This window comes from Dermacentor albipictus, chromosome 4, assembly GCF_038994185.2.
Source record: "Dermacentor albipictus isolate Rhodes 1998 colony chromosome 4, USDA_Dalb.pri_finalv2, whole genome shotgun sequence".
Lineage (NCBI taxonomy): Eukaryota > Metazoa > Arthropoda > Arachnida > Ixodida > Ixodidae > Dermacentor > Dermacentor albipictus.
Window position 1 is genome coordinate 152,026,737 of NC_091824.1, and position 14,789 is coordinate 152,041,525.

Sequence of the window (14,789 nt, forward strand, 5' to 3'; positions counted from 1 at the left end):
CCTGCAAAATTCTTCGCATAGCATTGATCTCCACAATGCGTGGGATGTGCACAATTTTAATTACTTCAAAAATTGACCTACTTTTATTCGGAAGGAGAGCAGATATATGACGGGTTGCCAACCTCACCGGACACCAATCCTGTTGGTTTTAGTGCCCACTAAAAATTGATCAGTCCTTTATCAATTACCACATTGCATACCTTATAAAACAGTGTCCATACCCCAATGTTAGGTAACTCTCGGCAGACACAATGCACACCGATCTTAGCACAACAGCATTACAATCTAATTTGCAAACACACACAATGCTTCATCCAGTTTACGAGCGTTCGCTGTCCTTCTTCGGCAAAATACTCGCAGCTCCACTCATGTTGTCCCCTACGCAATATATATATACTCGTTTCTCGTCTCTGCGCTCTCGCCCTGTGGCCCTCATTATCCGCCAATGCGGGCAACCCTACGGGAACATCGTCCTTGGCGCTAGAAGTCGTTGCTCGGCCTGTTGCACACTGGGTACGTACCACGTTGTGCGGGGCCATTCGGGGCCGAATCTCGAAGCAAAAGGGCGCATTCTTTGCTGATTGTGTTTGCACATGGCCCGCGCCGCGGCAGTGCTTCGGCGTCAACAGACTGCGCCGGCCTCCTCCGGAGGGGAAGATGCGCACACACAACAGCGACGAGCGCGATCGAGAGGCCGATGAAACAGGCTGTTGTATGCGGGCAATGGCAGTTGTGACAATAGAAGGCTCATAGAGAGCCGCCGCCGCGGAAAAAGAGATCGAGCTGGGGCAGCGGAGCGAGCTTGTGTGCGCCCGATCGTGCCGTTATCTGCGCGGTGTTTGATCGGACGCGAGAGCAACACCGTACTGAGAGGATAGGATCGCAGGTCGTGCCTCGCACAGCCTACACACCCCCAACTGCCTCCTATATACTACTTCACCGCCAGCCGTCTGTCCGCTTTACTCCGCGATTGCCCTTTGCGAGGCTGGCCATAAGGCACCGAGAGGACACAGGAGTCGTGTCCACTCGGCCGGGCTTTGACAATATTGTCGCGATGCCGGAGCCATTCGGCCGCGCATACAGATATACGGAACGTCAGATGCGGGCAGTGAGTCGTGCTGAAAAAACTGCGCAGCAGGAGCACTTGACGATTTATGAGGCCGCCCGCTCCTCTAGTTCTATATTACAGGGTGATTGTGCTACTTGAAAAACCGAGATGAAACCGGATGTTTTCGCTATATCCCCTTCAAGGAACCAGCGTGTACAGGAGAACCAGCGTCGCGGACAACGCTTGATGACAGCTAGTCAGGATACATGGCGCTGCGACGGAAATGAAAGCAAGGCTTTATTAACATTTCTAGCTCGAAGCGTCCTGCCAGAGAGTTCATAAGCTGGGCCGTATACTTTCAGTGAGCAAGCGTGATGCGCAGAGCACTTGGGAGTTGTGATAACCGTTCAGCTCAACCGACATGGCATACCTGTGACCAACCTAACATCTTTAGCTTTCATTCAAGTCATCATTTTTCATATCCGATTGTCAATCCTTACTCACAGGCCAAGTACTCCTTAGCCCCTTGTGCAAACCTTTCTCTCTTCTTCAACTATAGGGCCGGACAGCCTTCACACAAGTTTTCGCAGTTTGCAACGCTCTCTGGGGATAGTGAAATAAGGACTGGGCGATGTCAGATGCGGCTTGCTCGTTAAAGGGACGTTGAAAACAAACTTCAAGTTCAGCTGGATTAATAAATTTTAAGATTAGTACATTTATTTAACAGTGTGCACTGTAAAAACGTTTACACCCTCTGGGGCATACACTTTTAGACAAATGTACACCCCTTGGGTTGTACATTTGCCACACAACAATAATCGTCATCTGCCTTGCTCGCGTTTCCTTCCTCGAAAACGCTGCGCTCGCTACTTTCCTGTCGAGAATGCTCTGTCATGCTGATAGCATGCATGTCGTTCGTGTCTTGGAAGTACCTGGCTCGCAGCATTAAAGAAAAGTGTGCAAGACATGACGAATATTGTTGTGTGGCAAGATACGACCCAAAGGGTGCCATTTTCTTTAAGAGTGTATGTAATGCCCAAAACAATATTGGTCATCTGCCTTGCGTTTCCTTTTTTGAAAACTCTGCGCTCGCTACTTTCCGGTCAATAATGCTATGTCACTATGATAGCGCGCATGCCGTTCGTGGCCTAAGTGGGGCACGCAGCGTTAAAGGAAAGGATGCCACGCTAGGTACTGTGACGATTACTGTTTGGGGAAGAGGCCAAAAGGGAGCAAACGCTCCTTCCAGTGTATTTTGTCACGTATCAGTGACGGTGAAGGTGGCAAAAATGTGACTGTTCCCTTATTTTTTCTATCCTCATTGTTATCCTCTAACCCTGTACTTTTTTTTACTCTCCTCCCGCCCATTTCATTGCTGACCGCTGTTCAGATGTCACCATAATGTGCTAGACTATCACAGTGCGGTCAGCAGTAATTTCCTTTCCTTCCTTTTCTTTTATTTATTTATTTCAATAAACCACTTACCTCTACTACGTTGCGTTCACGCCAGTGTCGGAGGCCATGGTCGCACCATATCATTTGTTACAGCCCCTTTACATACAGCGCCCGCGTCGGGCGACCAATTTCACCGCCCCTGCTTTACTTGACGGTAGACAGCTACCCCTTGCAGCTCCCGCATCTCACACAACCTTCCGTCGATATCACTTACGGTGCTGTTCTTGACAGCGCTTCTGTAATGTCTAGATATACCGATAAACAAATATGGTTGGTCCAGGGGCATAGGTCAAGATCAAGCCCTCGGTCATCTACTAGACCATGCACAGCCTTCGCACGATACCCGCAATGAGAGTTGTATTCAATGTCAAGTACGATGTACCTTACGGTTTCTGTCTTTCCTAACAATGCCAGCACGCTTGCACAAGTTGTCACATTCTACTCGGCGCGGCGCAGTGGGCCGCGCGCCCGTCCGAGCCGGTCAGTCTTGAAAAGCATCTGTGACGTGTACAGGGTCCGCCGTACGCTGTGTTTTCGCTTAGTTCACCTTAATGCGGGCGGCAACACGAAGGTTAATTCGCTCGCTGCTGCTGCCGCGCTTACTCATTCCAGCGTTTTGACAGCGAGCTTCCGCTGTCATCGAGTGAGATGTGTTCATGTTTGCGCGTGCGCGCGTGACACCATCCTTGTTAATTTAGTTGGTATGCTTATGTTTAAACTTTATACTGCCGATAACACTGCTATCCTTACTTAGTATGGCTGTCCACTAGCTTGCTATCGCCATCGATGGTTCGCATTTCGGGCGAAACTGCAACTTCCTTTTTTCTTCTTTTTTAAGGACGTATACTGACGGTTGCTGACAGGCCGGAAATTGATTCCACTCTCGTGACGAGAGAAACAATCTTCCATTTCCTAAACGGATCTCATCAGAGAAGCCAGCCTTATCAGTTACGTTGAGGAGTCCTCCGACTGAGGCACTTACTGCGCTCCTCCACGCATCATCAAATAAAAATGTTGGAACGTCGTCAAAACCTAAAAAACGACGATTGCGTTTCATAAGAAGACAAAGACGGCAGTAAAGAAAGAAAGAAAGAAAGAAAGAAAGAAAGAAAGAAAGAAAGAAAGAAAGAAAGAAAGAAAGAAAGAAAGAAAGAAAGAAAGAAAGAAAGAAAGGCTCGACGTGGTGGTCGGAGATCAGAACGAATGTCAGTCTAAGTTACCGCATCGTATTATGTCCGTCCTCAGTCACAAGGAAGGTCCTTAAAGAAGCATGGTTGACACTACATTCGGAGCGTCACGGGGTTCAACATCTGTGATCAAGGGACTAAAGTAGGATTGAAACACGCAGATAATTCTCAAATGTAGCACATGAGAAAGGTGCAAGAATAAGAAGAGACGTCTTAAGGATCGCCCTCTTCGGAAGTTTGTCACTCACACTAAAACGGAAATTATATCCCCTGGCGACGAAGGCTGCGCGCTTCACACCCCTTGAGGAGTGCGTTACTTCGGAGGCATTCCAGCCGTCCATCTCTGAATCAGATAGTTATACGCCGAGGTGATATCGATACTGAAACCATTATCCAGCCTTTCAAAGACGCCAGGAAAGCTTTATATATACGTGACAACCGCCCTTGATGTCGAAGTAGAATCAACTTAGTATTTTTTTAATAGCCGTAAAAGTGGAAACTGGCGAAACACTTCACTGCGTTAGGTTTTCCATCGGGTTCCGATATTAGAACTAGAACTGCCACATTGGCTGGGAATACTACTCTATTTGGGACTTAGGGAGACAGTAAAGGAAAACACGTCAGTTAAGGCTGTTAAGGCGTCAGTTAAGGCGTTCCAGTGTTACCAAAATGTCGTTTCATGCACTGAAGTACACAAGTAACTGGAACGCCAATGCATTTCTCCGCAAAGTTCGGGAATTTAGATCTCGAAACTGGTGTCGTCCTGAGAATTCGTTCCAAGTGTATCCGCCTTGCGAAGTCCACTGCTAGAATTTTTAAATTGCAACATGGGTCATGAGGTAATTAGCTAAAAAGTTAATTCGTGAATTCTTGTTAATTAGTCGATTTTGCATTTCAATTTTTTGTGCAAGTAGTGTCCGCCGCTTCGAGTAGACCGGCTCATAAACTAGAATTGAGCTATTTGCCACAAGCAACCTTTGAAAAATTGTGAAAGTGTTCACTAAAACACCCTGTATATATATATATATATATATATATATATATATATATATATATATATATATATATATATATATATATATATATATATATATATATATATATATATATAGCGTGTGTATGTGTGTGTGTGTGTGTGTGTGTGCGCGCGCGCTGACTGCGCTACTTCTTTTTTCTTTTTCAACCTACATAACGCTCAGTCCCCTGGCGGATATTCTAGTGAGTATACTGCTTTCGAAAAAATACAAGCAACGAAAAATACAAAACACTCACGGGTCACCATTGAATTTTCCCGAGCTGGTCTCGGCATATCCCCCAAACCACAGTATAAAAACCGTATACAAACAAATTTCTGCTGATTCCCTTAGCCTTCCCCAGACCGGGCCGCTTCTCCAGGGTTCACTTTATTGACTTTGCTCGTTACAGGGTCTCAATACAAGTGGCGAGTCGTACAAATGAACGAGGCCAATAAGGCGTAATCGGATACGACGCCAACGGACGCAACAGTGGTCGCCCGAAGCGAAACAGCCAGGAAAACAAAGCAAGCGCTGTAGACCGGCCTCTTGTATAGCCAAGTGTATAGAGGAGAGGAAGGACCCCGGCAATCAGCGACAGGTATACGTGCGCAACTGAGGGAAGACCGGAGAAAAGAAGCTTGATCCAATTACAAGGACGTTGGAGGAAATCCACCCGAGCAGGCTGCAGAACGGCGCCCGTACTGGAGGGCGGCGGCTCGGGGCAGTTGCTGCTACAATGCGAGTTGATGCTCTCGGAGGAATAACATTGTAATTAACTCACCATGGATTAAGGCGCGACCTGCCAGCCTGCACCGACGCTGGTGCGCCGCGCGTGGTTTCGGGTACCTGTTAATGAATTGAAACGCCGCTCGCACAACTTGCCGCCCGCTCAACCTTGTTTCGAGAGTCCCCCGTGGGCTTATATAGTATATAGCGAGCGTGTGCCAGGAAGATGAGGCGCGAACCCCAGCGTGAGGAGCAAAACGGAGACGGATAGGGGGGAGTGGGGGGGGGGGGGGGGGGTTGATTTTGTTAAAAGGTCGCTGAACGCTAACTACTAGAAACCCTCACTATACACAGGGAGGTATGAGCTGGCATTGAAGAGCGACGGACCTCTTCGATTGCTATCACCCGCTGCAGATAACAATATCGCAAGCTTGCGTCCCAAAGGCGGCGGCAGAGTTCACAGAGCAACGGAATGACGAGAGGTGAGCGGGGATTAGAAGGGCGACGTGGTTATGATGACTAGAGAGAGAGAGAGAGAGAGAGAAATTAATGAAAGTCAGCCAGGACTGAGCCCGGTTGGCTACACTCCACTGGGGAAGGAAAAGATTCAAAGGCAATAAAGTGTACATGTCGCCGACGTAGTGAAAACTTTGAGTGCTGTATGACAGATTGCATCAGCGCTCTCATGGCCTTCTGCTGTGATATGCACGACGAAGGACCCAAGATCTTGTTCAACGAGAAAGGTAAACGTCAAAGATAACCAGGCTGCCGAGAAAGAAGTATGCCGTAGAAAGCTGAAATCATGCGACCAATAAGCAGCTATATACAGGATGTTCAAAATTAAGCTTTATGATTTTTTTTAAATTAGGCACTCGGAGGCACACGGAGACCACCTGTGCAAACAAGTTATGTGGCCAGGGGAACACAAAGTGAGATGATAATTATCGCTGTCAGCAGCCCAATTAATTAAAATTGAATAATTCTTTTTTTCTTGACTGCAGTAAGTGGGTATGTTTTATTGAAAAGTTAGAGGCAGTCGTCTTTCTACACAGTATCAGTTGGAAGAATTCTTCTAGGGAGCCTGTGCTCCGAGATATCCGACTCCATATTTTAATTGTCGTTCGCATAATTACGCATGCAAGAGAATTAGGATCGGCGCAAAGCTCCTCCTTGATGTCACGCGGCTGTTGCGTGCGGCGTTTAGACTGACAATGGGGTGGAGGCATAGGCAAAGATGATAACTGTCCACCTTCCCCTCTCGGCTGGCTAAATAAAAAAATCGAAGAACCCCGAACCGCTGTCGTAACACGCGACCGCGCAGCCTGTACCGATGGCGGCAGCTGCCACGCCGAGATAATGGCGCGTGCGGAGAAGCCGGAGGGCAGTGCGCGTGCGTAATGGTGAATAAGACGAGCGGGCATGGTCCTTGTCTGAGCTACGCAAATAAAGTGAGTGCCGATTTCCAAGTACTGCAAGTTTTATTGAAATCAAGAGCAACAGCTGCACGGCACACAGCGCTGTCCTATCTTGATTTCGCCAGACGAGAGGGGAAGGGGAAGAGTTAACATCTTTTCCTATGCCTCCGCCCCGTTGTCAGTCTAAACGTCGCATGCAACAGACGCGTCACATCAGTGAGGAGCTTTTCGCCGATCCTCAATCTCTCGCATACGTAATCATGCGAACGACAATTAAAATTTGGAGTCGGATATCTCAGAGCACAGGCACGCTTGAATTCTTCCAAGTGATACTGCTTAGAAATACGACTGCCTTAAATTTTCCAATACAAACATACACACTAACTGCAGTCAACAAAAAGTTCATTATTCAATTTTAGTTAATTGGGCTGCTGACAGCGATAATTACCATCTCACTTTGTGTCCCTCTGGCGACATAACTTATTTGCGCAGGTAGTCTTCGCGTGCCTCCCAGTACCTAATTTTAAGAAAACCATAAAGCTTTATTTTGAACACCCGGTATACCTATACGCTCATACGCTGCCTTCCATACCATCATAGTCAGTTTTTTCTTTCGTTTTGTTATTACTCAGATGAAAATGACTACGAATACTACGCAGCTTTATTCACGGTACTTCTACGTTGCATAATAATCTGGCACAATGCTCTATAGCGCTCAAGGCGTGCTCGAGACTGAGCAGCCAACGCCCTGACGGACATAGAATCGCCCTCCTGATTAGCTGACGTCAGCTGTCACTTCCGCACTAGTACCACGTCATTGTGAGACAGACTATATCTAAGTGATGTCGCCAACAAAACTGCCGAAATAGACGCCCGAGAGGAGAATGAAGACAAACCTAACGCAGAACAAGCAAGCCGGACCCCGAGCAACAACTATATAAGTATACGGCTCTGCGGCTCAGACAGGAAAGCCGCCGGCGTTACGTAATATAGGCGAAGTGGCAGAAGACGCAATCGAATTGGAACCGTGGGATATCCTTCCGGCCACAGTCTTTATAGCACGTAATGAGAGAGCGCTGCCGTTCCCCCGGAAGAAGTCATCACTGGCGTCCTCTCGTCACGCATAAAGCTTGGATGGCTCAAAAAGTCACACATGTCTTGTAAGTATTGCGTCTTTATTTTCTTTAACCTTTGTTTTCATTCTTCTTTCTGCCACGGGCACATCGTCGCTGTCTCTAAGGCTCGTGAGCGTAATCTGCCACTGCACCACAGCAAGTTCTAGCGAAGGTACCTTACGAAACAGTAATAATGCACAGCTTCGCATCCAGTTGCTCAGCCCCTTGAGGAATGGCGTAACTCTAGGCACGTACAGTTTGCGAGTAAAAGTGTACGGAACGCAACGCGAAAACAAAACTAATTTATTACTACAGGAAGGGTACTGTGTAAAACATAACTGCACTGCGTGGTCTTACACCAAGTCCAGGCTGCATTATTATATTGGAGGAGGAGAAAATTACCTGACTCTATCCCGAAGTTACAAAAAAAATCCATACGGCTTCCTCAGACAAGATGTTCCGCATGTGAAATAAAATAGTGCAGATCCATCGCACATATTTGAAACTATTTGATGCGAAGCTTTCGTGAAGGGCTTAATTCAGTGCTCTAGAACTCTTGTCTTCTGCAAAGCGTTTTGAAGCATAGCGATTGCGTGCCTGTCCGACAGGACGGCAATACGCGGAGATCCTCACTACACAAACCACGGATTACACCGTCTGCAGAGCCGGGCGCCCCACTTTGCCATGATATTGTCTCCATAGGGTCAACACGTTAACTATCGTACTATCTCCAGTATCGGCTCACCTTACTCGGCGAGACACCCGGAAAAGAAAATATGTAAAGCTTCGTGTTATTAAAGTACGAGCTTGAAGGCGTGAGAAAGGTTCTTTACAGCACGTTCCAGAAGGTCCCGCTCTGCGTATGCTCCGCCAAGCCAATTGCCGCCTAGCAACGGATGCCCACCTCTTCCGCATATCGTTACTTCATTTTTGCCCATTGGCTTCCGCAGTACTTTTTTCCTTCCTATTCTTCACCACAAAGAACGGATAGTTCGTGCCAAGGAAAGCGGAGTGAGCCGGAATGGCGGTTAGGTAGATGCCGCTTGAGCAGCCGGATGGTTTCTTTTCTAACGTCGCAGATTACCACATTATCATGAAACCGAAAGGACGCATCAATAGCCTTATCAGATTTGCGCATGGAAGTGGTCTAGGACATGACGGCAAAACCACTTCCTTGTTGGAAATGAGTAAAGATAGGGGGTTGCTTCGCAAAAAGGCTACTGTGCAAGCCAGACGAGTATAGCGGGTAACAAAAATCACTTTATTCAGAAACGCAGCCGAATATATAAGGAGCATTGCGATAAGCAGTGGGCGTGTTGCACATGCGCACTGGTTGACTTCCAGTCTTCCCTTCCTTGGGAAAAAAAGAGAGAAAAACATTGATGAACATTTTCATTTGCAAAGAAGGATTGCTTTGCTATTTACGTTCTGGTAGTGGATAACGTTGCGGCTCTTGGAGTGCCCGTTTACTTCGAAGTGGGGCTTGAATTACGTCTGCCGGGGTACTTGGCGCATCCTGTCTTGGGGTTTCTGCTTGTGACTTAGCAGGCTGAGCAGCATCTGTGACCCTGAGATGGTCTCTCGCTTTAACATTAACCGCTTTAACTTCCAACGCTTGAAGTTAAAGTATGCCTCGTCGCCAGTCTCATCTTCGTCGCCAGTCATTTCCACCTGTCGTACGTGCCGTTCTTCTGGCCGCGTTTTCGAGCTACGTGTGCGGCCCACACTAGCGAAATGGTTTCGGCCATTACAATTCTTGTAATACCTCTCTGTCGATGGACATCTTGCCAGTTTTTGATGTTGTAAATCGCATTTCGGGCAGGTGGCAGTCTTTGCTTTTACAGCGTCAATGTTCCTTTCCGATTCAAAAGAAGTGCTGCCGCCCTGCTTTTCACGGATTTCAGCGACCTGTTCTTTGCTGTTCTTTAGCACGGCAAATCTCAACCGTTTTTGCGTAGTTGGGATTTTCAGAAGCAAGTCTCTGCTGCAGTTCTTTGCCTCGTATTCCAAGGATTATTCTACTGCGCAGAAGTCTATCTTCAATCTCGCCAAATTCACACTGCGCAGCTAGAGTCTTTAGTTCTGTGAGCTATTCGTTAAACGACTCACCCTCACGCCGGTTCCTGGAACCAAACCGAAACTCGTTGTAAGTGAGATTTGTAACTGGTCTGTAATGCTCTTCGAACTTCTGCATTAAAACTTTCCGATCATTCTTCTCCTCATTTCCAAACTTGAAGGTGCGGTAAACACGCCTTGCATCTTCACCGATAGCCATTAAAATTGTAGCGGTCTGAACATCCTCGGGCTGTAGACTCAGCCTTGTCGCTGTAGTAAAAAGTTCGAGCTCACTTTTCCAGATGTTCCAGTTGTGGAAAATGTCGCCAGTAACGTCGAGCGGCTTGGGCGGTGGTAGCAGAGTCGAAGTCATCGTCGTGGCTCGTGGTTGTCGTTTCGGATAAGCCCTTGTCTCCTACAGAGCAACTGATACTGCTGTATTGCTGCGGTTAAGCTGAGATCCCATGGCAAAACTTGCCGCACGAGCAGGAACTAACAGCCGTGCCCACTTCTGACACCGTGTAAGCCAGACGATCGAGTAGCAGGCACTATATTGCACAAGCACTTTATCCAGAAATGCAGCCGAGTATATAAGGGGCATTGCCATAAGCAGTGGGCGTGTTGCACATGCGCACTGGTTGACTTCCGGGCATGATATTGCGCTCCAGTACACTGTACTTCTCAAGGAAGTTTACACTGGCGCTTATTGGATCTTAAGAGGACGCCAACGCTTACTGAAGTACACCTCAGAAAGCCCATTTCAGGTTCTAATGCGCAACACGACACTTGCCTTTCAAGCGACAACGGATACGAGGCACTCTTGCGCGGCTCCTAGACAAATTTGAGGCCTTGGCTAACGCTTTTATCAATTTATTTTACTTATACATACTACAACCCTAAGAGTGTTATCGCAGGAGTGGGGTACCAAATGTAGGGTGCCACACACACAGCAAAAGGGGGCACACAAGTCAAAGGTACAAGGCACACAGCAAGCCACTAGTGAACAAAATATGAAAATGAAAAAAAATGGTCTCAATACCTACATATATGCATATAAACATGGTATATAATACATGGTCCTAGGAATCATGGGCATGAGCCAGTGATTGCTTTAACAAAATTATCAGGTGTCAGTTTTCGTATGTTAGGGGGAAGCTGGTTCCACAATTCAATGAATCGGGGAAAAAAATTATATTTGAATTTGTCAGTGCAGGCGTACTGGGGTGTTATATTTAGTGGGTGAAAATTCCGTGTGTTGGACGCTTTAGCAAACTTAATGTATTCCAAGGGTGAGCAACGTTCAGAGTTAACAGTGGTGTAAAACAGTTAAAGACTTTCTACATTACGCCGCTCAACTAGCGAAGAGGGGTTAAAGCCGGGAAGGTTAGAAGAGGGGGAGATGTCCTTGTTGTAACGCCGCTATATAAATCGAATAGCTTTTTTTGGACGGATTAGAGTTTTTTTATGTCGGATTTCAGATATGGATTCCCAATAACACACCCATAATCCAAGATGGGCCGCACTACGGTTCTATAAGTGAGCGATTCGTTCCTGTACGGGAAGGTTCACACATTTACACCATCCAGCGTATGCAATATGGGCGCGCTGCTCACTCATTTTGGGCAGGTAAGCACAAAGACACATCAGCGTTCGCTGCCACAGATGATCGGTGTGCTGGTCCATGGCTTTAGAGGTCTGTCGCCAGCGTGCCACATTCCTATAGGCATTGGCGGGACTCTCCACACGCAGGACAAGGAGCTCGCGGTACAAGCTTGCACAACCCAGTCTCATGGTTAAGGGAAGGCAAGAGCCTGCGAAGAGGGTCAACGTCAGGGTGCAGTTGCTTGTGGCGGATGCAGAATGTAAAAATCCGAGCACGGGGGAGGGGGGGGGGGCACAGAGAAGATGCGACGAGGGTGGCAATCAGACTAAGGTCTGATATGAAGAGAAAGGAGCCCAATGCATTAGAAGTGTGATTCCCAAGAGTACATTTCTAGTACATCGTGCTGCTTTCTTGTCCCATAATCTCAAGAAAGTCGGTCGGCATGCTGGGTTGATATCGTACTTTCGGCGCCAGATGAGCTGTCGCGCTTATGCAGGCAGGTTAACTGCGATCTAAAAAAAATCGCGGGGCTGCTACATTCATACGCGGACGGATTACCAGCGAAGCTGTTTATAGGCTGCACACATTATGAAATTGTTTTTTTTTTTCATACGGCACCACACTACACCGGCACAAGCCCCGCCACGGTCATCGCCCCTCCCATGCCGCCTGCCGCAACCGCTGCTGCAGCAACGCCGGAACCTCCGACGGCCGTGATGTTATCACAGAAGCGCAGGCCACGTGTACAAGTGCCGTCGCCACACTCTTTCCAGCTCTCATTATTCGCCAAACAAGCTTTCAAACAAACAGAGCGCATGAACTTCAACGCAAAAGTGGGGGAAAAGCAGGTTGGTGAACAATTGGCAACTACTGCGTCGATTCTATGAACACTCAAGGAAAGATGTTGGTAGGATTCGCGGAAAGTAATAAGCTGCGAATAATGAATACCTTCTTCAGGAAGCGTAGCAACAGAAAGTGGACCTGGAAAAGCCCTAATGGTGAAACAAGAAACGAAATAGATTTCATACTTTCTGCCGATCCCAGCAGGATGTAGAAGTGTTCGGTACGGTAAGGTGCCATGATCATATATTTTAGTAACGCTTAGGGTTGACCTCAATTTGAAGAGAGAAAGCGTAAAATTGGTCAAGAAGAAAGAGGCTAACCTAGATGCAGTAAACGTAAAAGCAGACCAATTCAGGCTGGCACTTGGAAACAAATTTGTAGCCTTAGAACAGAGAGATAGAGATGACATAGAGGTAAAGAATGAAACCGTAACTAGGCTGGCTTCAGAAGCAGCAACTGAAGTGGGAGGTAAAGTACTAAGGCAACCAGTAGGTCAGCTCTCCCACATAACAAAGGACATAATAAAGAAACGACAAAGAATGAAAGTGCCCGACTCATGAGATCAGAAAGAAATCGCGGAACTGTGAAAACTGACCAACAAGGAGAAAATAAGCGATATTCGAAATTATAACGTGAGAAAGACTGAGCAGGCAGTAAAAAATGGACGCAGCATGAAATCAGTGAGAAGGAAACTTGGCATAGAACCAACGAAGATATATACACTGAAACATGATCAGGGTAATTTCATCATCAATCTCGAAGATACAGTAAAAGCAGCGGAATAATTCTATACTGACCTGTACAGTACTCAGAGCAGCCACGATAGCTCCATTCGAAGTAGTAATGAACAGGCTACAGAGGCTCCTTCTATAATTAGCGATGAAGTTAGAAGGGCCTTGCAAGACGAGGAAACAAGAAACGGGAAAAGGCGGCCGGGGAAGGTGGAATAACAGTCGATTTATTCAAACATGGAGGAGACATAATGCTTGAAGAACTGGCATTCCCTTTATACGAACTGCCTGTCGATTTCAAGGGGCCCAGAGAACTGGAAGAATACCAACATTATACTAATCTACAAAAAGGGCGACGTTAAAGAACTGAAAAATTATAGGCCCATTAGCTTACTTCCAGTATTATGTAAAATGTTCACCAAGATAATCACCAAGATAAGACACAGAAAGTATGCTCGACCTGACCGCAGTGGCACTGCAGCCTTCGGGAGCGCTGGCGCCGTCACACGAGCGCACTAGGATTTTCCTCTGGTGCCGGCCATGTGTTCTAGAAAGCTTTAGTCTTCTCTAGAGTTACTGTATATGCTGCCAAAGGTACCTTTGGTAGCATATACTGTAACTCTAGTCTTCTCGTGCATAGCGCGCCAAATCGACCGGTGCGGGAAACGAAACAAACGCAACAGCTTGCGCGCAAAACCGTTACCGGAAGTGCACCACTCAGCAAAAACGCAAAAAAAGAAGAAAAAAATGTGAGGCCCGTGACTTGTTCGTCGCGATTCTCCGGCTCCGGTATGGGAGAACGCAGGGAAGGAATCTCACTTGCGGAGGCTAGACGGGGCAAATGGAGAGTGTCTTGTAGGCGGTAACGCCCGCCTCTTGAAATCATGGGTTCGCGGCACTTCTAATATTTCTATCTCTGCTATTAATGAACTAACTTGAAAAAATTTGCTGTACAACACTCTTCAAAAACACGTAACTTCAAAAATAATTATGGGGTTTTACGTGCAAAGACCACTTTCTGATTATGAGGCCCGCAGTAGTGGAGGACTCCGGAAATTTCGACCACCTGGGGTTCTTTAACGTGCACCTAAATCTAGGTACATGGCTGTTTTCGCATTTCCAGCCTATAACCAAAATTTGCTAGGTGGCCTGGTGAGGGGGGCCCTTTAAGACGCGCGGTCTGTTGCTGGAAGCTCCCTCTCATTAAGTGTGGGCATAATTTGATTGAATCTTTAGAACACGGTGGTTATGCCCCTCTTCACCAACGTTAAGTTCAATGAAATTGGAGAATGTGAGCTCGCAGGTTGCAAGACCAGCAAGTTAGATTGTCAGTTAAAACAAACTGAACGTCAAGGAGCCAAAGACTATATTATCGATAGGTAATTCAGAAGTCACGTCAAAGGCGCCCAAACACTCGCGAACAATAGTAAAAACATCTTCGAAATCTTTTTATTGCGATACCGATTATATGAACACCGCAGGCGCATTCCCGTCGTCGTCGTAGCCGCGACGTTCCGTATAAAGTCCAAGTGCGATAACACCGTGGCCGCGCTCCGTATGCTGTCGGTGCGAATGAAAGCGTGCGAGGTGGAATT